The sequence below is a fragment of the Scyliorhinus torazame genome, chromosome 9 (assembly GCF_047496885.1).
Source record: "Scyliorhinus torazame isolate Kashiwa2021f chromosome 9, sScyTor2.1, whole genome shotgun sequence".
NCBI classification, from domain to species: Eukaryota; Metazoa; Chordata; class Chondrichthyes; order Carcharhiniformes; family Scyliorhinidae; genus Scyliorhinus; species Scyliorhinus torazame.
This window is the reverse complement of record NC_092715.1, coordinates 252781902-252796331: the sequence shown is the minus strand read 5'-3', so window position 1 is coordinate 252796331 and position 14430 is coordinate 252781902. Positions and strand designations below refer to the sequence as shown.

General features: G+C 49.7%; 1 protein-coding gene across 3 annotated transcripts in view; it reads right to left on the bottom strand.

Annotated features, from left to right (window-relative positions):
• Positions 1-14430, bottom strand: part of lingo2 (leucine rich repeat and Ig domain containing 2) — an 840266-nt gene that overhangs the window by 621451 nt on the left and 204385 nt on the right. The gene's annotated exons all lie outside the window — the stretch shown is intronic.

The window sequence follows — 14430 nt, the reverse complement described above, 5'->3', positions numbered from 1 at the left end:
GATTAGCATCACAGAAGCTTCCAGAAGAGTCCCAGAGTGACCCTGAAGCAGAACTCCATGAAATTCCAACAGGGAGACTCTAACTTGCCACATCTCTGCCCCCACCCTGCAACTGAAGTTAAGTCAGAGGACACATGTTAAAATAGAGCACAGATTTACTCAGAACTACTTCCACACGTATCTAGCTGATTGCAAGTCACCAGGCAACAAGAGTACCTGCCCTCGGCTGATGGGGGTCTTTCTTTATTTCTTTAACTATGTAGTTCAGGTCAGTGACAGCATCCAGCAAAATGCTGTTTTTGTCTGTGTCCCTGAACAAACATCAGATTACCAGGTCATTATCTCGTGTCTGTTTGTGAGACGGTGCTATGTGCAGATAGCCGACCATATTTCCTACCTTATAACAGTGACTGAGCTTCAAAATATACCTCATTGGCTATAAAGCCTATTGGGAAACCCTGTGAATGGCACTATATGAATGCAAATCTTCCTTTTTTATTAACCTGGTTTGTAGTCTGATATTTATGCTTTGCAATTCCATAGAGTCCTCATGGTTCAACAGCGCTGTAAGGATGATATTCATCCTGTCAACAATTTTAATGGAAAATCAAATGCAGCAGAAATTCCCACAACATATTAAGGAAAGAAAGGACTTGCATTTATACAGTACCTCCGAAAAGAAGCACTTAGAAATATAGGGCATGATCTAACGGCCGCACCGCGCCCGACTCGGGGCGCCACACGGCTGACAAGTCAAGCGACGCCGCTCGCGAGATTTACCCGGGTGGCCTTTTGCCGATGCTGGGGATCGGGCTGGGGGTGCCCGGCCCTTTTTAGGTGGGGTGTGGAGGGGGAGGGGGGTGGTGGCTTGATAACCACCTTGTAGGTGAGTTGGGGGGTTGGGGAGGGGTCAGGAGGTTGCCTTGGGGGTTCTCTTCCTGCACTGGCGAGAGGAGCTCCTCAGTGCAGGAAATGAGACTAAGTGCAGCCTCGATGGGGCATTTCCCGCCGATGCCCTGAAATGTAACAGAGACCGGTTATATAGCGGAGTCTTTCTCGGTGTTGTGTGTGCCGGGAAACACCCGGCTAAATGCGCTCAACATGGGACTCTGTTTCATTTCCATTAGATCGCGCCCATAGTTACCGTTGTCATGTACAAAACACAACAGTCAATTGGCACGTGCAAGATACTTCAAACAGCAACATAATAATAATGACTGGACGAACTTGCATTGTCACAGCACTGTAGCACAACATCAGGAGATTGGACATCACAATAGTGAAGGTCTTAGTCCAAAGACAACATTGCAGTATTTCCTCAGGGTAGTGTCCTCGGCCCAAACATCTTCAGTTGCTTCATCAAACAACCCTCTCTCCATCATAGGATCAGAAGTGGGATGTTCGCTGAAGAGTGCACGATGTTCAGCACCATTCATGACTCCTCGGACACTGAATCAATCGATGTCCTTAGCAGCAAGAGCTGGACACCATTCCAGCTTAGGCACATAAGTGGCAAGTAATGTTCACGTCACACAATTGCCAGGCGATGATCATCTCCAACAAGAGAAAATCTCCCCTTGATATTCAATGGCAACTGAATCCCCCCCTATACAACATCCTGGGGTTACCATTGACCAGAAACTGAACTGGACCAGCCGCATGAATAGCCTGGCGATAAGAGCAGGTTGGAGTCTGGGAATTTTACGGCGAGTAACTCATTTCCTGACTCCCCAAAGCCTGTACGCCATTTACAAGGCACATGTCAGGAGTGCGATGGAATACTCTCCTCTTGTCTGGGTGGGTAGAGCTCCAACAGCACTCAATCTTGACACCACTCAGGACAAAACAGCCTGCCTAATGGCATCCTATCCACAAACATCCACTCCCTCCGCCACCAGGGCCCAGTAGCAGCTGCGTGTACCACCTAAAAGGTGGACTGCAGAATCTCACCAAGGTTCCATCGACAGCACCTTCCAAACCCATAACCGCTACCGCCTAAGGGGAAAAGGGCGGAAGATGCATGGGCACACCATCAGCTGCAAGTTTCCCTCCAAGTCGCACACAATCCTGACTTGGAAGCATATCGGTCACTGTCACTTGGTCAAGACCCTGGAACTCACTCCCCATCAGCACTGTAGTTGCACCCACACCACAGTGGTCCATGGTGCAGGCTCACCACCACCATCTCAAGGGCAATTATGCAATAAATGCCGGTCGAGCCAGTAGCGCCCCACATCTCATGAGAGAATGAAAGTTCCAATGTGATTCCCAATCAATGAATTGCTTATGATGTGCAGGCACTACTGTTAAGCAGATATCGTACTGGTAGGCAGAGAGCATGCAATGAATTTGATCAGCGAAGGATTCAAGGGAGGGAGGTAAAATTAATATCTGAACTTGTGTTAAGTGAAAGTTAATTATGATTCCTTTTTTAAGGCACTGATAAGTTTTCACCCAATGCACTTCCTGCAATTTTATGCAAAGCACAACCAAGGAACCGTTGACATTGTACGTATAATAACATCCTGAGCCACTTGTCAAGGCTGTCAAAGCTGAACTTAATGAGTTTAAATCTGCCTGAGCTGCCTAATGTGCAACAGCACCTGCCTCCGAGGTTTGTTCTGTTCTGACTGGCTCAGGTAGGAAGACAGGAAGCTAAACATGCCCAAAGGACGGGATTAGCTGGTGTGTCTGTGACGTAACCGTTTTACTTTCGATTTACAAAATGAAAGCCGGTGTCGAACTCATTATCTTTAAATAATTGTTTGCCCTTTGTATCCATCAGTTACAAAAAATGTGTGGCGCATTTTGTGTGAGCAAAATCCTACATCAAGGATCAGCAGCAGATCTGTGATAGGAGTGTAACAGTTTAACCTGTGTGGATTGAAGTACGAGTACAAGGGAGGACATTTAAATAGTTGGAAATCTGAAATGAAAACACAAAATGCAGCAACACAATGACAGAAACCGCAGGCCTGTCAGTCTCAGAAGGAGGGATAGATAGGTAGGCAATGATAACTAAAAAACCCGGCTGAGAAAATGTGCTCATTGCTGGGATTTCCAAGGTCAGTGGAAGTTGCCTCGTTTGAATTGGCCTGCCCGGTCCTCACACGAATGGAGCATGCACCCACTTTGCTCAGAGACTGGGAAGTGCTGCATAAACCTGACAGGTCCAAAGGTGGTGGGCGGTCCCCTTTTTAACCACCCTCACCAGGACACATGTCAGAGAGAGCGGTGTGCTGTGTACTGTTGCAATCCTGGCAAGGGCCCACGTATACTTTGGGTCCGCCTGAAGATTCTGGGGAAACAGTAAACTTGACATTTGGAGTCTTGCACACCTTGCCCCAGCCGACAGCCACCCCCCCCCCCCCCCCTTCACCACCGCCCCCCCCCCCCCGCCCCCCGCCATCCATCAATACCTTCTAGTGGCAAGCAGTGGTCCCATTTCTTACGAGGCCCCGATGAATATTCCTTGCAGGCATGGACCCAGCACATCTGGATACTGTTCTCCTTTCCGGCCCGTTCCCTCGATTCCTGATGGAATTGCAGTGGGAGTTCACCAGAAAACAGCTGAGCTTTCTGAGCTCCTCCCAATCTTTTTTTTTGTTGCACCTGCAACACCTACACCGCACGAGAAAATGATTGCCAAATGCTGCCAGCAGGTGCTGCCACATTTCAACAGCACCATACTCAAGGCTAGACAGAGAAAACAAAACAACGTGCAATTTTGTAACTCTTTGAAGCCCCCCCGGACATCCCAAAGTGCTTCACCATTATTAACATGCTTCAGGGTGTCGTGACCGGTGTTGTGGGGGCAAACATTTTGTGCTCAGCAAGATGCCAGAAACACCAATGAGATGGACATCTGCTTATGTTGCTTGAAAATTAAAGTTGCTCTGGATTCTGGGAGCACTCCCGCACACCTTTTATTTTCCGGATAGACCCACAGGATCTTTTACATAACAAATGGAAACATGAGTAGGCCAATTGGAGCCTGCTCCGCCATGCAACTAGATCATGGTTAACCTCCTACCTCAACGCCATCTGCCCCTATCATTCCTTGATATCCTTAGTATGAAGGAATTCTAAAGGTTCACCATTGAGTGAAGAGATTCCTCCTCGTCTGAATCCTGAATAGCCTACCTCTTATTCTTCACCGTATTCCCTGGCTCTAGATCCCCAGCTAGGGGAAGGAAACATCCTTCCAGCACCTACTTTGCCAAGGCCTGTAGGAATTTGATATGCTTCAGTGCGATCATCTCTCATTTGCCTGAACTCTTGAGAATAGCAGCCCAGTCTCCACAACCTCGCCTCATGGGACAGTCCCACCATCCCAGGCATCAGTCTGGTGAACCTTTGTTGTTTACGTCGCTCTGCACAGGTAAACAAGGGGCAAAGATTGGGAGGAGCTGATAAAGCTCAGCTGTTATGGTGAACCCCCACCGCAATTCCATCAGGAGTTGAGGAACGGGCTGGAAAGGATTCTCTTGGCTCCCAGCCGCGGACCTCTCGGTGGCGGCATGGCATTCGCTGGCGGCCGGATTCCCTGCTCCCGGCGTTTTCAATGGGAATTCCCATTGAAACCACCCCATGCTGCCAGGAAACTCGCGGGTGGGGGTGCACCACCGACGGGACCAGAGAATCCCTCCGCCAGCAAACGGCCGGACAATTCCGGCCAAGGTCTTGGTTTGGTACCTCAACAAAGCGTGCCACTTCCTATGTCTCAGTGCTGTCTCAGTCCTGCACCAAGGCCTGGATTACCTGCTTAGATCCACAACTTTGTGATTGAGGAGAAAAAATATGATCAGTAAGACACTTTAACAATTAGAGTCATAGTCATAGAGGTTTGCAGCATGGAAACAGGCCCTTCGGCCCAACTTGTCCATGCCGCCCAGTTTGTACCCCTAATCTAGTCCCAATTGCCCACATTTGGTCCATAGCCCTCTATACCCATCTTACCTACATAAATGTCTAAATGCTTTTTAAAACACAAAATTGTACCCGCCTCTACTACTGCCTCTGGCAGCTCATTCCAGACACTCACCACCCTCTGTGCGAAAAAATTGCCCTCTGGACCCTTTTGTATCACTCCCCTCTCACCTCAAATCTGCGCCCTCTAGTTTTAGACTCCCATACCTCTCATAGAACATAGAACATAGAACATAGAACAATACAGCACAGTACAGGCCCTTCGGCCCACGATGTTGCACCGAAACAAAAGCCATCTAACCTACACTATGCCATTATCATCCATATGTTTATCCAATAAGCTTTTAAATGCCCTCAATGTTGGCGAGTTCACTACTGTAGCAGGTAGGGCATTCCACGGCCTCACTACTCTTTGCGTAAAGAACCTACCTCTGACCTCTGTCCTATATCTATTACCCCTCAGTTTAAAGTTATGTCCCCTCGTGCCAGCCATATCCATCCGCGGGAGAAGGCTCTCACTGTCCACCCTATCCAACCCCCTGATCATTTTGTATGCCTCTATTAAGTCTCCTCTTAACCTTCTTCTCTCCAACGAAAACAACCTCAAGTCCATCAGCCTTTCCTCATAAGATTTTCCCTCCATACCAGGCAACATCCTGGTAAATCTCCTCTGCACCCGCTCCAAAGCCTCCACGTCCTTCCTATAATGCGGTGACCAGAACTGTACGCAATACTCCAAATGCGGCCGTACCAGAGTTCTGTACAGCTGCAACATGACCTCCCGACTCCGGAACTCAATCCCTCTACCAATAAAGGCCAACACTCCATAGGCCTTCTTCACAACCCTATCAACCTGGGTGGCAACTTTCAGGGATCTATGTACATGGACACCTAGATCCCTCTGCTCATCCACACTTTCAAGAACTTTACCATTAGCCAAATATTCCGCATTCCTGTTATTCCTTCCAAAGTGAATCACCTCACACTTCTCTACATTAAACTCCATTTGCCACCTCTCAGCCCAGCTCTGCAGCTTATCTATATCCCTCTGTAACCTGCTACATCCTTCCACACTATCGACAACACCACCGACTTTAGTATCGTCTGCAAATTTACTCACCCACCCTTCTGCGCCTTCCTCTAGGTCATTGATAAAAATGACAAACAGCAACGGCCCCAGAACAGATCCTTGTGGTACTCCACTTGTGACTGTACTCCATTCTGAACATATCCCATCAACCACCACCCTCTGTCTTCTTTCAGCTAGCCAATTTCTGATCCACATCTCTAAATCACCCTCAATCCCCAGCCTCCGTATTTTTTGCAATAGCCTACCATGGGGAACCTTATCAAACGCTTTGCTGAAATCCATATACACCACATCAACTGCTCTACCCTCGTCTACCTGTTCAGTCACCTTCTCAAAGAACTCAATAAGGTTTGTGAGGCATGACCTACTCTTCACAAAGCCATGCTGACTATCCCTGATCATATTATTCCTATCTAGATGATTATAAATCTTGTCTCTTATAATCCCCTCCAAGACTTTACCCACTACAGACGTGAGGCTCACCGGTCTATAGTTGCCGGGGTTGTCTCTGCTCCCCTTTTTGAACAAAGGGACCACATTTGCTGTCCTCCAGTCCTCTGGCACTATTCCTGTAGCCAATGATGACATAAAAATCAAAGCCAAAGGTCCAGCAATCTCTTCCCTGGCCTCCCAGAGAATCCTAGGATAAATCCCATCAGGTCCCGGGGACTTATCTATTTTCAGCCTGTCCAGAATTGCCAACACCTCTTCCCTACGTACCTCAATGCCATCTATTCTATTAGCCTGGGGCTCAGCATTCTCCTCCACAACATTATCTTTTTCCTGAGTGAATACTGACGAAAAATATTCATTTAGTATCTCGCCTATCTCTTCAGACTCCACACACAATTTCCCATCCCTGTCCTTGACTGGTCCTACTCTTTCCCTAGTCATTCACTTATTCCTGACATACCTATAGAAAGCTTTTGGGTTTTCCTTGATCCTTCCTGCCAAATACTTCTCATGTCCCCTCCTTGCTCGTCTTAGCTCTCTCTTTAGATCCTTCCTCGCTACCTTGTAACTATCCATCGCCCCAACTGAAACTTCACACTTCATCTTCACATAGGCCTCCTTCTTCCTCTTAACAAGAGATTCCACTTCCTTGGTAAACCACGGTTCCCTCGCTCGACGCCTTCCTCCCTGTCTGACCGGTACATACTTATCAAGAACACGCAGTAGCTGATCCTTGAACAAGCCCCACTTATCCAGTGTGCCCAACACTTGCAGCCTACTTCTCCACCTTATCCCCCCCAAGTCACGTCTAATGGCATCATAATTGCCCTTCCCCCAGCTATAACTCTTGCCCTGCGGTGTATACTTATCCCTTTCCATCATTAACGTAAACGTCACCGAATTGTGGTCACTGTCCCCAAAGTGCTCTCCTACCTCCAAATCCAACACCTGGCCTGGTTCATTACCCAAAACCAAATCCAACGTGGCCTTGCCTCTGGTTGGCCTGTCAATATATTGTTTCAGGAAACCCTCCTGCACACACTGTACAAAAAACGACCCATCTATTGTACTCGAACTATATCTTTTCCAGTCAATATTTGGAAAGTTAAAGTCTCCCATAATAACTACCCTGTTACTTTCACTCATATCCAGAATCATCTTCGCCATCCTTTCCTCTACATCCCTAGAACTATTAGGAGGCCTATAAAAAACTCCCAACAGGGTGACCTCTCCTTTCCTGTTTCTAACTTCAGCCCATACTACCTCGGAAGAAGAGTCCCCATCTAGCATCCTCTCCGCCACCGTAATACTGTTCTTGACTAGCAGCGCCACACCTCCCCCTCTTTTGCCTCCTTCTCTGAGCTTACTAAAACACCTAAACCCCGGAACCTGCAACATCCATTCCTGTCCCTGCTCTATCCATGTCTCCGAAATGGCCACAACGTTGAAGTCCCAGGTACCAACCCATGCTGCCAGTTCCCCTACCTTGTTTCGTATACTCCTGGCATTGAAGTAGACACACTTCAAACCACCTACCTGAACACTGGCCCCCTCCTGCGATGTCAAATCTGTGCTCCTGACCTCTATACTCTCATTCTCCCTTACCCTAAAACTACAATCCAGGATCCCATGCCCCTGCTGCATTAGTTTAAACCCCCCCAAAGAGCACTAACAAATCTCCCCCCCAGGATATTTGTGCCCCTCAGGTTCAGATGTAGACCATCCTGTCTGTAGAGGTCCCACCTTCCCCAGAAAGAGCCCCAGTTATCCAAAAATCTGAATCCCTCCCGCCTGCACCATCCCTGTAGCCACGTGTTTAAATGCTCTCTCTCCCTATTCCTCATCTCACTATCACGTGGCACGGGCAACAACCCAGAGATAACAACTCTGTTTGTTCTAGTTCTGAGCTTCCATCCTAGCTCCCTGAAAGCCTGCCTGACATCCTTGTCCCCTTTCCTACCTATGTCGTTAGTGCCAATGTGGACCACGACTTGGGGCTGCTCCCCCTCCCCCCTAACGACCCGGAAAACACGATCCGAGACATCACGTACCCTTGCACCTGGGAGGCAACATACCAAACGCGAGTCTCTCACGCTCCCACAAAATCTCCTATCTGTGCCCCTGACTATAGAGTCCCCAATTACTAATGCTCTGCTCCTCTCCCCCCTTCCCTTCTGAGCAACAGGGACAGACTCCGTGCCAGAGGCCCGTACCCCATGGCTTACCCCTGGTATGTCCCCCCCCCCACAAGTATCCAAAGCGGTATACTTGTTTCTCAGGGGAACGACCGCAGGGGATCCCTGCACTGACTGCTTTTTCCCAGTCCCTCTTACAGTTACCCACCTATCTCCAATCTTTGGTGTAACTAATTCCCTGAAGCTGCTATCTATGACCCCTTCTGCCTCCCGAATGATCCAAAGTTCTTCCAACTCCAGCTCCAGTTCCCTAACTCGGTCTTGGAGGAGCTGGAGATGGCAGCACTTCCTGCAGGTAAAATCAGCAGGGACACTAACTGCATCCCTCACCTCAAACATCCTGCAGGAGGAACATTGCACTCCCTTCCCTGCCATTCCTCTAACTTTCTACCAAGATCTGGCTAACAACTAAATTAAATTTTTATAAAAAATAATAATAATATAATAAAATATGGTACTTACCTCAGACCAATGGGTTTTATTATTAGGTTAGAGGAGGAGGGTGGGTGGGAGACACTAGACGTGTAGTGTATCGGGTTTCCTCTCCACCAGAATTTATTGGTGAGGGTCTTCCCAGACGTCCGCGGGTCGACTTCCTGTTCCCGCCTAAAAAACTAATTTAAAAAAAAAGAAGAAAAATTCTCAGCTCCTGCTGAAATTGACTAACCAGCCAGCTCCACTCCCGCCGAAATCGACTGACCTGCCCCTGCAAAGACAAGTGCTTTTAAAGGTTGACTTACCTCCCAGCAACCTCCTTCCGCAATGCTCCCGCTGAAACTGACTCACCAGCTGTTCTCACGCCGAAATCGACTGGCCTGCCCCTGCAATGACAAGTGCTTTTAAAGGTTGACTTACCTCCCAGCAGCCACTTCCGCAATGCTCCCGCTGAAACTGACTCACCAGCTGTTCTCACGCCGAAATCGACTGGCCTGCCCCTGCAAAGACAAGTGCTTTTAAAGGTTGACTTACCTCCCAGCAACCTCCTTCCGCAATGCTCCCGCTGAAACTGACTCACCAGCTGTTTTCACGCCGAAATCGACTTAAACCTATGCCCTCTAGGTTTAAACTCTCCTACCTTTTGGGAAATTATGTTTCCGACCTACCTTATCTATGCCCCTCATTATTTCATAGACCTCTATAAGATCACCCCTAAGCCTCCTACGCTCCAGGGGAAAAAAAATCCCAGTCTATCCAGCCTCTCCTTATAACTCAAACCATCAAGTCCTGGTAGCATCCTAGTAAATCTTTTCCGCACTCTTTCCAGTTTAATAATATCCTTTCTGTAATGAGGTGACCAGAACTATACACAGTATTCCAAGTGTGGCCTTACTAATGTCTTGTACAACTTCAACAAGACAGCCCAACTCTTGGATTCAATGTTCTACATTGGTGCGTAGAATCATTCGCAGCATAACCTGAATATACTTGTGCAACTGTTTAACACTGCTAGTTGAGTTTGCGCTCTCATGTGAGGTTATGCAGTCTCACAGAAACATAACTGATATATGAGCAATCAGGTATATTGATATGGATTCAGATCTACTTCAGATAGATTCAGTAAAATCAGGCACTTCTGTAAGCAGTTTAAGTGCCTTACAGTTATGGGGGTTGATTCATGTCGCTCAGCAATTTCCTGTATGGTAATAATGCCTGTGGGACTGTAACCACAGAACCACTTTGCAATATGCTCAGGCGCCTCTTCGATTTATCCAGTGTTAGCATGAAATGAGGTGAAGTTTGACTTAATTTTTTAAAAACTGTTTATTCCCCATATAAGATGAAATGCAAAGAAGCCACTCACATTTTGGTGTAATTTGTATCACATGTTCACGCAATGATGCAAAGTGGAGATTATATGTTGCTGACTCACCTTCATCTTTCCTAACCCAGTAACCTCCTCGAACCCTACAACTCTCTTGGGATATCTGTGCTCCGTCAGCTCTAGCAGCTCTGCCTTCAGCTGTTCAGGCCCTAAACCTTGGAATTCTCTCCTTCAGCCTCCTTGCCTTGCGAATTCCCTTTCCTGCGCAGTGGTTAGCACAGTTGCTTCACAGCACCAGGGCCCCAGGTTCGATTACCGGCTTGGGTCACTGTCGGTGTGGAATCTGTACATTCTTCCTGTGTTTGCGTGGGTTTCCTCCGGGTGCTCCGGTTTCCTCCCACAGTCCTGAAAGTCGTGCTGTTTGGTAATTTGGACATTCTGAATTCTCCCTCAGTGTACCCGAACAGGCGCCGGAATGTGGCGACTGGGGGCTTTTCACAGTAACTTAATTGCAGTAATAATGTAAGCCTACTTGTGACAATAAAGATGATTATTATTATTATTTAAATCTCGTCCACGATGTTGGCAATAACCCTCAGGAGGCCCGTAGTAGGTGTTGGTTGGTGGACGGGAGGGGCCCTTTGAAGTCCACGCTTAGTTGCTCATCGACTAGGGTGATTGGTTCCGGCACTGGCTGGGGGGACGCTATGGGGGGGGGGGGGCGCTGTCGGAGCGACCGCCGGTGCGGGGAGGGGAGCATCGGTGGAAGGGGGTGTGTCGGTGGGCTAGCCAGCAGGTGCCACGTCTCGCAGGGAAACGGTGTCCTGCCTGCCGTCGGGATGCTCGACGTCGGCGTATTGAGGGTTTGCGTGTAATAGTTGGACCCTCTCGACCAGTGGATCTGTCTTATGGCTCCTCACGTTCCTCCGGAGTAGAACTGGTCCCGGAGTCGTCAGTCAACGTGGAAGCGAGACCCCAGAGGTGGACTTCCTTGGGAAGACAAACGGTTGTGAGGGGTCTCATTCGTGGCCGTACAGAGGAGCGACCTAATGGAGTGTAGGGCATCAGGTAGGACCTCCTGCCAGCGAGCGATTGGGAGACTTCTTGACCATAGGGCTAGAAGAACAGCCTTCCAAACTGTTGCGTTCTCCCTCTCCACCTGCCCGTTTCCCCGCGGGTTATAGCTGGTCGTTCTGCTCGAGGCGATGCCCTTGTTGAGCAGATACTGACGCAGCTCATCGCTCATGAACGATGTACCCCGGTCGCTGTGGATGTAAGCGGGGAAACCAAACAGGGTGAAGATGCTGTGCAGTGCCTTGATTACGGGGGCCAAGTTTAAATCGGGACAGGGGACAGCGAATGGGAAGCGGAGAATTCGTCGATGACAGTGAGGAAGTAGGTGTTGCGGTTGGTGGACGGGAGGGGCCCTTTGAAGTCCACGCTTAGTTGCTCATAGGGCCCAGAGGCCTTTACCAGGCGAGCCTTGTCTGGATGATAGAAGTGCGGTTTGCACTCCGCACAGATCTGGCAAGCCTTGGTCATGGACTTGACCTCCTCGGTGGAGTAAGGTAGGTTACGGGACTTGATGAAATGGGCAAGCCGGGTGACCCACGGGTGGCAGAGGTCATCGTGGATGGCCCGCAGGCGGTCTTTCTGCGCGTTGGCGCACGTGCCGCGGGACAGGGCATCTGGGAACTCGTTGAGCTTCCCCGAACGATATGTAATATCATACGTGTAGGTGGAGAGTTCGATTCTCCACCTCAGAATTTTATCATTCTTAATTTTGACCCGTTGTGCGTTATCGAACATAAAGGCGACCGACTGTTGGTCGGTGATGAACCTCCTACCGGCTAGCTAGTGCCTCCAGTGCCGCACGGCCTCCACTATGGCTTGTGCCTCCTTCTTGACTGCAGTGTCGAATTTCCAAGGCGGTGAGGGTTCGGGAGAAAAACGCTACCGGTCTGCCCGCCTGGTTGAGGGTAGCAGCCAGGGCGACGTCTGATGCGTCGCTTTCTACCTGGAAAGGAATGGTTTCGTCCACCGCGTGCATGGCGGCCTTGGTGATATTGGCCTTGATACGACTGAAGGCCCACTGAGCCTCAGCCGTCAGGGGAAAAACTATGGTCTTAATGAGTGGACGGGCTTTGTCCGCATATCTGGGGACCCACTGGGCATAATAGGAAAAGAGCCCCAGTCACCGTTTGAGTGCCTTGAGGCTACGGGGGAGGGGAAGTTCCTTAAGGGGGCGCATGCGGTCGGGGTCTGGCCCTAGGACCCCATTTTCCACGACGTAGCCGAGGATGGCTAGCCAGGTTGTGTGGAACACGCATTTCTCTTTATTGTATGTCAGATTGAGGTTCCCGGGCGGTCTGGAGGAACTTCCTCAGGTTTGCGTCATGGTCCTGCTGGTCATGGCTGCAGATGGTGACCTTGTTCCGGAGTCAAAAAGGCAGGCGGTGTCGTGGCCGTTGATTTGAACCTGCATCATTGAGTTTCGCAGGTGCTTCTGCCGAGATTGATCGAGCGTGATCGCTCCTAGTTGCGGGCAGTCAGAGTCCTCGGTTGAATCGGACTTAAAAAATGGCCGCCGCCGTCGGGCGCACGTTTTGAGTTTTGAAGATGGCTGCCCCATGACTCGCACGAGGCCGATGATGCATCGGAAATAGGCGTGTCTGGCCACCACGCGGCCGCATTGCAGGGCCTGTAGTCCTGGGAGTTCGATTTCTGGGCCCGATGAGACTTTTGTTTCTGGCCTTTGGGCCCAGCCAGGCAGACCTTCGCGAAGTGCCCTTTCTTTCCGCATTCGCCGCAGATAGCGGAGCGGGCCGGGCAACACTGGTGTGAGTGCTGGCCTTGCCCACAGAAATAGCATGGTGTGCCCTCGGTGTGAGCGGGTCGCCGCGCAGCGCAGCCTGAAGCGTGGCCGAGTCTGGAGGGGATCGAGAGGGGTTCACAAGGTCCGTGGAGTACGTGCGGAGATTATGGTGGGCCTCTTCCAGGGAAGAGGCTAGCGTTACCGTGCCTTGGAGGTCCTTCGCTCCGTCTTCTCGGAGCCACTGCCGGATGTACGTGGATCGGATACCGGACACGAAAGCATCACGAATATGTAAGTTCATGTGGACTTCTGCCATCACCACGTTATGGTCGCAATTCCTGGCGAGCGCGGTGAGTCTCTCCAAGTATTCATCGAGCGTTTCCCCGGACCGCTGGCGGCAGGTCGAGAGCAAATGTCTGGCGTGTACCTCGTTTATCGGCTTTACGAAGCGATCCTGTAGGATTTTGACCGCCGTTTCGTACTTCGTAGCTTTCTCGATCACGGAGGGTAGTCGGTGGCCCACCCGGGTATGTAGTAAGCTCAGCTTGCGAGGCCCGTCAACTTCAGTCTCTGAGGAATTCAGATAGGCCTCAAAGTACCGGAGCCGGTATTAAAAAATTTCTGTGGCCTCCGGCGACCGAGCGTCCAAATTGAGTTTCTCCAGCTTTAGACCGCTGTCCATCATGATGTAGTCTGGTAATTAAATTGAAATACCCTCAATTACGACTCAGGAGAGGAGTTTGGTAATACAAAGGCTTTAATAACCAGAAAACCAGACAGCTGCCTAGAAGTGTGCTCACTGCATGCTGCCTACTGAACGTAACCTTATATACAGCTTCCTGGGGGAGGAGGCGGAGTCCCCCAGGGTTCCAAACCCGGTCTTAAAGGGGCCTACGCATTAAAGGTACATATGTATAGAGATATCATTCATCACAATCATTTAGTTCCTTTTGTCTCTCCTCATTTTCCGACCAAACCGAATGACTTCACACTTCTCCACATTAAATTGTATCTGCCATGGGCCTGCCCATTGCACAAGCCTGGCTTGTCCCCCTTGGAGTCTGTAGGGGGAGGCGGTGTTGATTCTTTGCCATTGGCTGGTGGTGGGATCTTCTGGACCCGCTGCTATCAATGGAAATTCCCGTTGAATCCACCCCCGCCACTGGGAAAACTTGCGGAGGGTATT